Raw genomic sequence first — 14,381 nt, forward strand, 5'->3', positions numbered from 1 at the left:
GTTACGATTGAGAACCAAAGGGGTGCAAGGCTGCAGAGAAGGTTAAGAACCGCTGGTTTAGGCAATGGGCCTTCTTCAGCGTAAAGAGCACGGCCCGACTAATTGGTCTCATCAACAACCCATTCAACTCATCCGCCCCACCACTCACAAAATCAATCGCTCACTCAATCGCGTATCCACGCACTCACTCATTCATTCATCAACCCATTCACTCACTCATTAATTCATCCACCCATTCACACATTCATCCACTCACTCATTCACCCACTCATTAATTCATCTACTCATTCGCTCATGCATCCACCCATTCACTCACTCATTCATGCATCCACCCATTCACTCACTCACTAATTCATTCATCCACCCATTAACTCACTCATTCATCCATCATTCACTCACTCATGAATTCATCCACCATTCACTCACTCATGAATTAATCTACCCATTCATTCATCCATTCATTCAGTCACTCATTCATCCACCCATTCACTCACTCATTCATGCATCCATCCACCCATTCACTCACTCATTAATTTATTAATCCACCCATTCACTCACTCGTTAATCCACCCATTCACTCACTCATTCATTCACTCATTAATTCATCCATTTATTCACTCACCCATTCATCCACCCATTCACTCACCCATTCATCCACCCATTCACTCACTCACTCATTCATGCATCCACCCATTCACTGACCCATTCACCTCCATCGCATCGCTCCACATTGGAATTCCCTCCCATCGTCTTTTTTCTCGCTCCCAAAATGATTTACGCCTTTCCTTAAACCCCAATTTTCAATGTCCCTTTTGTGTGACGCTTGCAGCGGTATTGAGCGGCATAGTGTCTTTACCTGTAGCACATATACAAGGGACACGCTTCATGAACAATAGATTTGTACATGCACTATTTTCCACGTGTGTGTCGTAATCATAGCGATCAGTTAATGTTGAAATTTAGTTGGATATCTTCACCATGACTACATTCATTTCACACCAACAAGTGTTCGTCATCGTCAGCCACGGTCAATCCGCTGCTGGATGAAGGCCTCCTTCAAGGTGCCGCCGTCACCTCTCCCGATAATTAATCCACCCAGCACCTGCACATTAATTGAATTAATCGCTCCATCTCCACAATTCACATTTATTTAATTAGTCGCTCCATCTCCACAATTCACGTCCTATACCAGAATGCACGTTGAATTAATCGCTCCATCTCCAAAATTCACGTCCTATACCACAATGCACATTCATTTAATTAGTCGCTCCATCTCCACAATTCACGTCCTATATCACAATGCACATTTAATTAGTCGCTCCATCGCCACAATTCACGTCCTATACAACAATGCACAATTATTTAATTAGTCGCTCCATCTCCACAATTCACGTCCTATACCACAATGCACATTTATTTAATTAGTCGCTCCATCTCCACAATTCACGTCCTATATCACAATGCACATTTAATTAGTCGCTCCATCGCCACAATTCACGTCCTATACAACAATGCACAATTATTTAATTAGTCGCTCCATCTCCACAATTCACGTCCTATACCACAATGCACATTTATTTAATTAGTCGCCCCATCTCCACAATTCACGTCCTATACCACAGTGCACATTCATTTAATTAGTCGCTCCATCTCCACAATTCACGTCCTATACCACAATGCACATTTATTTAATTAGTCGCTCCATCTCCACAATTCACGTCCTATACCACAATGCACATTTATTTAATTAGTCGCCCCATCGCCACAATTCACGTCCTATACCACAATGCACATTTATTTAATTAGTCGCTCCATCTCCACAATTCACGTCCTATAACACAATGCACATTCATTTAATTAGTCGCTCCATCTCCACAATTCACGTCCTATACCACAATGCACATTCATTTAATTAGTCGCTCCATCTCCACAATTCACGTCCTATACAACAATGCACATTCATTTAATTAGTCGCTCCATCTCCACAATTCACGTCCTATACAACAATGCACATTCATTTAATTAGTCGCTCCATCTCCACAATGCCCATTAACAGATTTGTTTCGCTCCATCTCCGCGGCGCACGAACGTCCACCCCTTGTGGCTGCCACTCCGTTCTTACTCTCGACCCGCCGAGGCTTTGAACGCTCGTGCCCAAACAAAGCAATTAATCTAAACATTAACAACCAAAGCCATTTCCCTGACTTGTTAAAGTTTATAGATGGTAACATCCAGACTGCGGCCTCTGTCAGGCTTGTTAAGCAACGGTCCCGAGCAGAATGCATTTTAAACAAAATGTACTCTTTAGGAGTTGTATTGTTTTAAATCAAACGAGCGTACTTGCGTGACGTTGCAGACGATGCCAATGTTTGTGAATAAAACTGTTTAATTCGGTTTAAAGTCTTAACGTAATAAGTCCAAGACGAACGCGTCGCTTTCCTCTATCCTTAGCGACCAGGCCGCTGGGACAAACCATTATAGCAGAGGGGCGGCGGGGGTAATACAGTAAACAAAGACACTCTAATAATGATTAAAACATGATCAAATATAATCCACGACAAGTAGAATGTAACGTATTTCAGCTATATTAATTACAGTGCGTTAATGTTGCAACTCGACATGTGAAAGCATGCATAATTTCTCACTTGAACCTTTTAACAACACCCCCACTTAGACAGTGGTGTCGTCCACAAGGGGAGGGGGCGGGGTAGAGCCGCAGATGGTATGACGTCACTCAGTAGTGAAATTGGCGGGTTAATTTAAATCGATAAACCATTATCGAGATCCATAATTTAAATCAATAATCTATAATGGAGGTTCATAATTTAAATCAATAATCCATAATCGACGTGCATAATTTATATCTATAATTGAGGTCTGTAATTTCAATCGATTATCCACACTCGAGGTCTTTGGGGTCAGGGGCCGTCCATAAATGACGTCACGCACCTAGGGGGGGGGTGTCAGACAATTGTGACGATATGTGACGAGGGGGGGGGGGAGGTTTAAGAACTGTGACGTCACATCAAAATGCGCAACTTCAAATAAATATAGACAACACGTTCTACTTATATTCTTGGTCCTTTCGGTAAAGTCACGTAGAAGGGAAACAATTAAATAATAAAAATATTAAACAATAAAATTCTCACGACGTTTCGACTGCAACACAAGCAATCACCTTCATAGCTGCTCGCTGACAGCACTTGCCTCAATTGCCTGTTAAAGACTATCGGGGGGAGCTTTGTTTATGTATATAGGAGCGGTGGCGCAGTGGTTAGCCATCGGATTATACTGCAGAGGGCAGCATTGCTCTACCACAGAGCTTCACAAACCTTACATCTGCTACTGCAGATGTATAACAGGCGACGTTTCATGCAATGGTCCTTGTTCAGACCACATGTATTGTCACAGCACAGGTTGTGCTCTGAAGAAGAACCGATGCCCGAAACGTCGGCTATTATTTTTCTTCTTCTCCGAAGCTGTACATATTTTCAGTAATATTCACAGAGCTCAAACTAACGTGGCCGTGACGTTCATGTCCCACGGCGGAAATTCCACATAACCATGGCCGAGACAGTCGTTGGTTGATGCTTCCACACGCATTGATCCACCCCATTCGCCTTACTTTCTGTTGAGGTGTTTTTGGGTTACATCACGTCAACATAAATGCATCGAAAAACCGGATGCGGCTGCATGTAATTACCAGAAAAACGTCGGACTCAAATTGTGAATGTTGCTGGGTTGACTCTCCAACACACCGGGTGTGCTGAACTAGTAACGAATTAGCACGCTTTGTTTACGTGACAAACCTTATTCATTGGCCGTGTCGGGTGGCGGCGGGTTTAACGACACATTTATATGCACGCGATCTAACTCAACAAAAAAAACCTCTATTGTGGAAGATCATCAATATGAAAAAGAGTACAGTGACTCCTCTACTTACGAGCAATCGACTTATGAAGATTCAGAGATACGAACAAACCTGTCCGTATGTCCATTTGCTCTGTTCGGACCGAGAGGTCTAAGGTCGACCGCCGCGCAATAGATGGCGGTGGTGGCATCTACATCTGTAGAACGTGAAGAACCAGTGGCATCTACATCTGTAGAACGTGAAGAACCAGTGGCATCTACATCTACAGAACGTGAAGAACCAGTGGCATCTACATATGTAGAACGTGAAGAACCAGTGGCATCTACATCTACAGAACGTGAAGAACCAGTGGCATCTACATCTACAGAACGTGAAGAACCAGTGGCATCTACATCTACAGAACGTGAAGAACCAGTGGCATCTACATCTGTAGAACGTGAAGAACCAGTGGCATCTACATCTAGAGAACGTGAAGAACCAGTGGCATCTACATCTGTAGAACGTGAAGAACCAGTGGCATCTACATCTCCAGAACGTGAAGAACCAGTGGCATCTACATCTGTAGAACGTGAAGAACCAGTGGCATCTACATCTACAGAACGTGAAGAACCAGTGGCATCTACATCTGTAGAACGTGAAGAACCAGTGGCATCTACATCTACAGAACGCGAAGAACCAGTGGCATCTACATCTGTGTAACGTGAAGAACCAGTGGCATCTACACCTGTAGAACGTGAAGAACCAGTGGCATCTACATCTGTAGAACGTGAAGAACCAGTGACATCTACATCTACAGAACGTGAAGAAGCAGTGGCATCTACATCTACAGAACGTGAAGAACCAGTGGCATCTACATCTACAGAACGTGAAGAACCAGTGACATCTACATCTACAGAACGTGAAGAACCAGTGGCATCTACATCTGCAGAACGTGAAGAACCAGTGACATCTACAGAACGTGAAGAAGCAGTGGCATCTACATCTACAGAACGTGAAGAACCAGTGACATCTACATCTACAGAACGTGAAGAAGCAGTGGCATCTACATCTACAGAACGTGAAGAACCAGTGGCATCTACATCTGCAGAACATGAAGAACCAGTGGCATCTACATCTACAGAACGTGAAGAACCAGTGGCATCTACATCTGTAAAACGTGAAGACCCAGTGTCATCTACATCTACAGAACGTGAAGAACCAGTGGCATCTACATCTACAGAACGTGAGAACCAGTGGCATCTACATCTGCAGAACGTGAAGAACCAGTGGCATCTACATCTGCAGAACATGAAGAACCAGTAGCATCTACATCTACAGAACATGAAGAACCAGTGGCTTCGACATCTACAGAACGTGACGAACCAGTGGCATCTACATCTACAGAACGTGAAGAACCAGTGGCTTCGACATCTACAGAACGTGATGAACCAGTGGCATCTATATCTGTAGAACGTGAAGAACCAGTGGCATCTACATCTGTAGAACGTGAAGAACCAGTGGCATCTACACCTGTAGAACGTGAAGAACCAGTGGCATCTACATCTGTAGAACGTGAAGAACCAGTGGCATCTACATCTGCAGAACGTGAAGAACCAGTGGCATCTACATCTGTAGAACATGAAGAACCAGTGGCATCTACATCTACAGAACGTGAAGAACCAGTGGCATCTACATCTACAGAACGTGAAGAACCAGTGGCATCTACATCTACAGAACGTGAAGAACCAGTGGCATCTACATCTACAGAACGTGAAGAACCAGTAGCATCTACATCTGTAGAACGTGAAGAACCAGTGGCAACTACATCTACAGAACATGAAGAACCAGTGGTATCTACATCTACAGAACGTGAAGAACCAGTGACATCTACAGAACGTGAAGAACCAGTAGCATCTACATCTGCACAACGGGAAGTACGAGTGCCATCTACATCTACAGAACATGAAGAACCAGTGGCATCTACATCTACAGAACGTGAAGAACCAGTGGCATCTACATCTACAGAACGTGAAGAACCAGTGGCATCTACAGAAAATCAAGAGCCAGTGGCATCTACATCTGCAGAACGTGAAGGACCAGTGGCATCTACTTCTGCAGAACGTGAAGAACCAGTGGCATCTACATCTACAGAACATGAAGAACCAGTGGCATCTGCATCTGCAGAACGTAAAAAACCAGTGGCATCTACATCTGCAGAACATGAAGAACCAGTGGCATCTACATATACAGAACATGAAGAACCAGTGGCATCTGAATCTGCAGAACGTGAAGAACCAGTGGCATCTACATCTACAGAACGTGAAGAACCAGTAGCATCTACATCTACAGAACGTGAAGAACCAGTAGCATCTACATCTGCAGAACGTGAAGAACCAGTGGCATCTACGTCTACAGAACGTGAAGAACCAGTGGCATCTACATCTGCAGAACGTGAAGAACCAGTGGCATCTACATCTGCAGAACGTGAAGAACCAGTGGCATCTACATCTGCAGATCGTGAAGAACCAGTGGCATCTACATCTGCAGAACGTGAAGAACCAGTGGCATCTACATCTACAGAACGTGAAGAACCAGTGGCATCTACATCTGCAGAACGTGAAGAACCAGTGGCATCTACGTTTACAGAACATGAAGAACCAGTAGCATCTACATCTGCAGAACGTAAAGAACCAGTGGCATCTATATCTGCAGAACGTGAAGAACCAGTGGCATCTACATCTGCAGAACGTGAAGAACCAGTAGCATCTACATCTGGAGAACGTGAAGAACCATTAGCATCTACATCTGAAGAACGTGAAGAACCAGTAGCATCTACATCTGCAGAACGTGAAGAACCAGTGGCATCTACATCTGCAGAACGTGAAGAACCAGTGGCATCTACATCTGCAGATCGTGAAGAACCAGTGGCATCTACATCTGCAGAACGTGAAGAACCAGTGGCATCTACATCTACAGAACGTGAAGAACCAGTGGCATCTACATCTGCAGAACGTGAAGAACCAGTGGCATCTACGTTTACAGAACATGAAGAACCAGTAGCATCTACATCTGCAGAACGTAAAGAACCAGTGGCATCTATATCTGCAGAACGTGAAGAACCAGTGGCATCTACATCTGCAGAACGTGAAGAACCAGTAGCATCTACATCTGGAGAACGTGAAGAACCATTAGCATCTACATCTGAAGAACGTGAAGAACCAGTAGCATCTACATCTGCAGAACGTGAAGAACCAGTTGCATCTACATCTGCAGAACGTGAAGAACCAGTGGCATCTACATCTACAGAACATGAAGAACCAGTGGCATCTACATCTACAGAACATGAAGATCCAGTGGAATCTACATCTGCAGAACGTGAAGAACCAGTAGCATCTACATCTGCAGAACGTGAAGAACCAGTAGCATCTACATTTACAGAACGTGAAGAACCAGTAGCATCTATATCTGCAGAACGTGAAGAACCAGTGGCGTCTACATCTGCGGAACGTGAAGAACCAGTGGCATCTACATCTACAGAACATGAAGAACCAGTGGCATCTACATTTGCAGAACGCGAAGAACCAGTGGCATCAACATCTACAGAACATGAAGAACCAGTGGCATCTGAATCTGCAGAACGTGAAGAACTAGTGGCATCGACATCTACAGAACATGAAGAATAAGTGGCATCTGAATCTGCAGAACATGAAGAACCAGTGGCATCTACAGGTACAGAACATGAAGACCCAGTGACATCTACATCTGCAGAACATGAAGAACCAGTGGCATCTAAATCTGCAGAACGTGAAGAACCAGTGGCATCTAAATATGCAGACCGTGAAGAACCAGTGACATCTACATCTACAGAACGTGAAGAACCAGTGGCATCTGAATCTGCAGAACGTGAAGAACCAGTGGCATCTACATTACCAGAACGTGAAGAACCAGTGGTATCTACATCTACAGAACGTGAAGAACCAGTAGCATTTACATTTGCAGAACGTGAAGAACCAGTGGCATCTACATCTGCAGAATGTGAAGAACCAGTGGCATCTACATCTACAGAACATGAAGAACCAGTGACATCTACATCTACAGAACGTGAAGAACCAGTAGCATCTACATCTGCAGAACGGGAAGAACGAGTGCCATCTACATCTACAGAACATGAAGAACCAGTGGCATGTACATCTACAGAACGTGAAGAACCAGTGGCATCTACATCTACAGAACGTGAAGAACGAGTGGCATCTACAGAAAATTAAGAGCCAGTGGCATCTACATCTACAGAACATGAAGAACCAGTGACATCTACATCTGCAGAACATGAAGAACCAGTGGCATCTAAATCTGCAGAACGTGAAGAACCAGTGGCATCTAAATCTGCAGAACGTGAAGAACCGGTGGCATCTACATCTACAGAACGTGAAGAACCAGTGGCATCTGAATCTGCAGAACGTGAAGAACCAGTGGCATATGAATCTGCAGAACGTGAAGAACCAGTGGTATCTACATCTACAGAACGTGAAGAACCAGTAGCATCTATATCTACAGAACGTGAAGAACCAGTAGCATCTACATCTGCAGAACGTGAAGAACCAGTGGCATCTACATCTACAGAACATGAAGAACCAGTGACATCTACATCTACAGAACGTGAAGAACCAGTAGCATCTACATCGACAGAACATGAAGAACCAGTGGCATCGACATCTACAGAACGTGAAGAACCAGTGGCATCTACATCTACAGAACGTGAAGAACGAGTGGCATCTACAGAAAATCAAGAGCTAGTGGCATCTACATCTACATAACATGAAGGACCAGTGGCATCTACATCTGCAGAACGTGAAGAACCAGTGGCATTTAAATCTACAGAACATGAAGAACCAGTGGCATCTACATCTGCAGAGCATAAAGAACCAGTTGCATCTACATCTGCAGAACATGAAGAACCAGTGACATCTACATCTACAGAACGTGAAGAACCAGTAGCATCTACATCTGCAGAACGGGAAGAACGAGTGCCATCTACATCTACAGAACATGAAGAACCAGTGGCATGTACATCTACAGAACGTGAAGAACCAGTGGCATCTACATCTACAGAACGTGAAGAACGAGTGGCATCTACAGAAAATTAAGAGCCAGTGGCATCTACATCTACAGAACATGAAGAACCAGTGACATCTACATCTGCAGAACATGAAGAACCAGTGGCATCTAAATCTGCAGAACGTGAAGAACCGGTGGCATCTACATCTACAGAACGTGATGAACCAGTGGCATCTGAATCTGCAGAACGTGAAGAACCAGTGGCATGTGAATCTGCAGAACGTGAAGAACCAGTGGTATCTACATCTACAGAACGTGAAGAACCAGTAGCATCTATATCTACAGAACGTGAAGAACCAGTAGCATCTACATCTGCAGAACGTGAAGAACCAGTGGCATCTACATCTACAGAACATGAAGAACCAGTGACATCTACATCTACAGAACGTGAAGAACCAGTAGCATCTACATCGACAGAACATGAAGAACCAGTGGCATCGACATCTACAGAACGTGAAGAACCAGTGGCATCTACATCTACAGAACGTGAAGAACGAGTGGCATCTACAGAAAATCAAGAGCCAGTGGCATCTACATCTACATAACATGAAGGACCAGTGGCATCTACATCTGCAGAACGTGAAGAACCAGTGGCATTTAAATCTACAGAACATGAAGAACCAGTGGCATCTACATCTGCAGAGCATAAAGAACCAGTGGCATCTACATCTGCAGAACATGAAGAACCAGTGGCATCTACAACTAGAGAACATGAAGAACCAGTGGCATCTGAATCTGCAGAACGTGAAGAACCAGTGGCATCTACATCTACAGAACGTGAAGAACCAGTAGCATCTATATCTACAGAACGTGAAGAACCAGTAGCATCTACATCTGCAGAACGTGAAGAACCAGTGGCATCTACATCTACAGAACATGAAGAACCAGTGACATCTACATCTGCAGAACATGAAGAACCAGGAGCATCTGAATCTGCAGAACGTGAAGAACTAGTGGCTTCGACATCTACAGAACGTGACGAACCAGTGGCATCTACATCTACAGAACATGAAGAACCAGTGGCATCTACAGGTACAGAACATGAAGAACCAGTGGCATCTACATCTACAGAACATGAAGACCCAGTGACTTCTATATCTGCAGAACATGAAGAACCAGTGCCATCTAAATCTGCAGAACGTGAAGAACCAGTGGCATCTAAATATGCAGACCGTGAAGAACCAGTGACATCTACATCTACAGAACGTGAAGAACCAGTGGCATCTGAATCTGCAGAACGTGAAGAACCAGTGGCATCTACATTACCAGAACGTGAAGAACCAGTGGTATCTACATCTACAGAACGTGAAGAACCAGTAGCATTTACATTTGCAGAACGTGAAGAACCAGTGGCATCTACATCTGCAGAATGTGAAGAACCAGTGGCATCTACATCTACAGAACATGAAGAACCAGTGACATCTAAATCTACAGAACGTGAAGAACCAGTAGCATCTACATCTGCAGAACGGGAAGAACGAGTGCCATCTACATCTACAGAACATGAAGAACCAGTGGCATGTACATCTACAGAACGTGAAGAACCAGTGGCATCTACATCTACAGAACGTGAAGAACGAGTGGCATCTACAGAAAATTAAGAGCCAGTGGCATCTACATCTACAGAACATGAAGAACCAGTGACATCTACATCTGCAGAACATGAAGAACCAGTGGCATCTAAATCTGCAGAACGTGAAGAACCAGTGGCATCTAAATCTGCAGAACGTGAAGAACCGGTGGCATCTACATCTACAGAACGTGAAGAACCAGTGGCATCTGAATCTGCAGAACTTGAAGAACCAGTGGCATGTGAATCTGCAGAACGTGAAGAACCAGTGGTATCTACATCTACAGAACGTGAAGAACCAGTAGCATCTATATCTACAGAACGTGAAGAACCAGTAGCATCTACATCTGCAGAACGTGAAGAACCAGTGGCATCTACATCTACAGAACATGAAGAACCAGTGACATCTACATCTACAGAACGTGAAGAACCAGTAGCATCTACATCGACAGAACATGAAGAACCAGTGGCATCGACATCTACAGAACGTGAAGAACCAGTGGCATCTACATCTACAGAACGTGAAGAACGAGTGGCATCTACAGAAAATCAAGAGCCAGTGGCATCTACATCTACATAACATGAAGGACCAGTGGCATCTACATCTGCAGAACGTGAAGAACCAGTGGCATTTAAATCTACAGAACATGAAGAACCAGTGGCATCTACATCTGCAGAGCATATAGAAACAGTGGCATCTACATCTGCAGAACATGAAGAACCAGTGGCATCTACAACTAGAGAACATGAAGAACCAGTGGCATCTGAATCTGCAGAACGTGAAGAACCAGTGGCATCTACATCTACAGAACGTGAAGAACCAGTAGCATCTATATCTACAGAACGTGAAGAACCAGTAGCATCTACATCTGCAGAACGTGAAGAACCAGTGGCATTTAAATCTACAGAACATGAAGAACCAGTGGCATCTACATCTGCAGAGCATAAAGAACCAGTGGCATCTACATCTGCAGAACATGAAGAACCAGTGGCATCTACAACTAGAGAACATGAAGAACCAGTGGCATCTGAATCTGCAGAACGTGAAGAACCAGTGGCATCTACATCTACAGAACGTGAAGAACCAGTAGCATCTATATCTACAGAACGTGAAGAACCAGTAGCATCTACATCTGCAGAACGTGAAGAACCAGTGGCATCTACATCTACAGAACATGAAGAACCAGTGACATCTACATCTGCAGAACATGAAGAACCAGGAGCATCTGAATCTGCAGAACGTGAAGAACTAGTGGCTTCGACATCTACAGAACGTGACGAACCAGTGGCATCTACATCTACAGAACATGAAGAACCAGTGGCATCTACAGGTACAGAACATGAAGAACCATTGGCATCTACATCTACAGAACATGAAGACCCAGTGACATCTATATCTGCAGAACATGAAGAACCAGTGGCATCTAAATCTGCAGAACGTGAAGAACCAGTGGCATCTAAATATGCAGACCGTGAAGAACCAGTGACATCTACATCTACAGAACGTGAAGAACCAGTGGCATCTGAATCTGCAGAACGTGAAGAACCAGTGGCATCTACATTACCAGAACGTGAAGAACCAGTGGTATCTACATCTACAGAACGTGAAGAACCAGTAGCATTTACATTTGCAGAAAGTGAAGAACCAGTGGCATCTACATCTGCAGAATGTGAAGAACAAGTGGCATCTACATCTACAGAACATGAAGAACCAGTGACATCTACATCTACAGAACGTGAAGAACCAGTAGCATCTACATCTGCAGAACGGGAAGAACGAGTGCCATCTACATCTACAGAACATGAAGAACCAGTGGCATGTACATCTACAGAACGTGAAGAACCAGTGGCATCTACATCTACAGAACGTGAAGAACGAGTGGCATCTACAGAAAATTAAGAGCCAGTGGCATCTACATCTACAGAACATGAAGAACCAGTGACATCTACATCTGCAGAACATGAAGAACCAGTGGCATCTAAATCTGCAGAACGTGAAGAACCAGTGGCATCTAAATCTGCAGAACGTGAAGAACCGGTGGCATCTACATCTACAGAACGTGAAGAACCAGTGGCATCTGAATCTGCAGAACGTGAAGAACCAGTGGCATGTGAATCTGCAGAACGTGAAGAACCAGTGGTATCTACATCTACAGAACGTGAAGAACCAGTAGCATCTATATCTACAGAATGTGAAGAACCAGTAGCATCTACATCTGCAGAACGTGAAGAACCAGTGGCATCTACATCTACAGAACATGAAGAACCAGTGACATCTACATCTACAGAACGTGAAGAACCAGTAGCATCTACATCGACAGAACATGAAGAACCAGTGGCATCGACATCTACAGAACGTGAAGAACCAGTGGCATCTACATCTACAGAACGTGAAGAACGAGTGGCATCTACAGAAAATCAAGAGCCAGTGGCATCTACATCTACATAACATGAAGGACCAGTGGCATCTACATCTGCAGAACGTGAAGAACCAGTGGCATTTAAATCTACAGAACATGAAGAACCAGTGGCATCTACATCTGCAGAGCATATAGAAACAGTGGCATCTACATCTGCAGAACATGAAGAACCAGTGGCATCTACAACTAGAGAACATGAAGAACCAGTGGCATCTGAATCTGCAGAACGTGAAGAACCAGTGGCATCTACATCTACAGAACGTGAAGAACCAGTAGCATCTATATCTACAGAACGTGAAGAACCAGTAGCATCTACATCTGCATAACGTGAAGAACCAGTGGCATCTACATCTACAGAACATGAAGAACCAGTGACATCTACATCTGCAGAACGTGAAGAACCAGTAGCATCTACATCTACAGAACATGAAAAACCAGTGGCTTCGACATCTACAGAACGTGACGAACCAGTGGCATCTACATCTACAGAACATAAAGAACCAGTGACATCTACATCTACAGAACGTGAAGAACCAGTATCATCTACATCTGCAGAACTTGAAGAACCAGTGGCATCTACATTTGCAGAACGTGAAGAACCAGTGGCATCTCCATCTGCAGAATGTGAAGAACCATTGGCATCTACATCTGCAGAACGTGAAGAACCAGTGGCATCTACATCTACAGCGCGTGAAGAACCAGTGGCATCTACATCTGCAGAACGTGAAGAACCAGTGGCATCTATATCTGCAGAACGTGAAGAACCAGTGGCATCTACATCTGCAGAACGTGAAGAACTAGTGGCATCGACATCTGCAGAACGTGATGAACCAGTAGCATCTACATCTGCAGAACGTGAAGAACCAGGAGCATCTACATCTGAAGAACGTGAAGAACCAGTAGCATCTACATCTGCAGAACGTGAAGAACCAGTGGCATCTACATCTGCAGAACGTGAAGAACCACTGGCATCTACATCTACAGAACATGAAGAACCAGTGGCATCTACATCTACAGAACATGAAGAACCAGTGGCATCTTCATCTGCAGAACGTGAAGAACCAGTAGCATCTACATCTGCAGAACGTGAAGAACCAGTAGCATCTACATCTACAGAACGTGAATAACCACTAGCATGTACATCTGCAGAACGTGAAGAACCAGTGGCATCTACATCTGCAGAACGTGAAGAACCAGTGGCATCTACATCTACAGAAAATGAAGAACCAGTGGCATCTACATCTACAGAACATGAAGAACCAGTGGCATCTACATCTGCAGAACGTGAAGAACCAGTGGCATCTACATCTGCAGAACGTGAAGAACCAGTGGCATCTACATTTGCAGAACGTGAAGAACCAGTGGCATCTCCATCTGCAGAACATGAAGAACCATTGGCATCTACATCTGCACAACGTGAAGAACC

The 14,381-nt window shown here is 44.2% G+C and overlaps 1 protein-coding gene across 1 annotated transcript in view; it reads right to left on the reverse strand.

Annotated features, from left to right (window-relative positions):
• The window catches only part of RCN2 (reticulocalbin 2), a 38,681-nt gene extending 36,190 nt beyond the window's left edge, over positions 1–2,491 (reverse strand). The window contains exon 1 of the mRNA XM_076075104.1: positions 2,341–2,491. The gene's annotated coding sequence lies outside the window, so the exon portion shown is untranslated. The remainder of the gene's footprint in view (positions 1–2,340) is intronic.
• Positions 2,492–14,381: the final 11,890 nt, after the last annotated feature.

This window comes from Petromyzon marinus, chromosome 52, assembly GCF_048934315.1.
Source record: "Petromyzon marinus isolate PM22_M1 ecotype Great Lakes invasive population chromosome 52, UKy_Petmar_22M1.pri1.0, whole genome shotgun sequence".
Taxonomy (NCBI): Eukaryota; Metazoa; Chordata; class Hyperoartia; order Petromyzontiformes; family Petromyzontidae; genus Petromyzon; species Petromyzon marinus.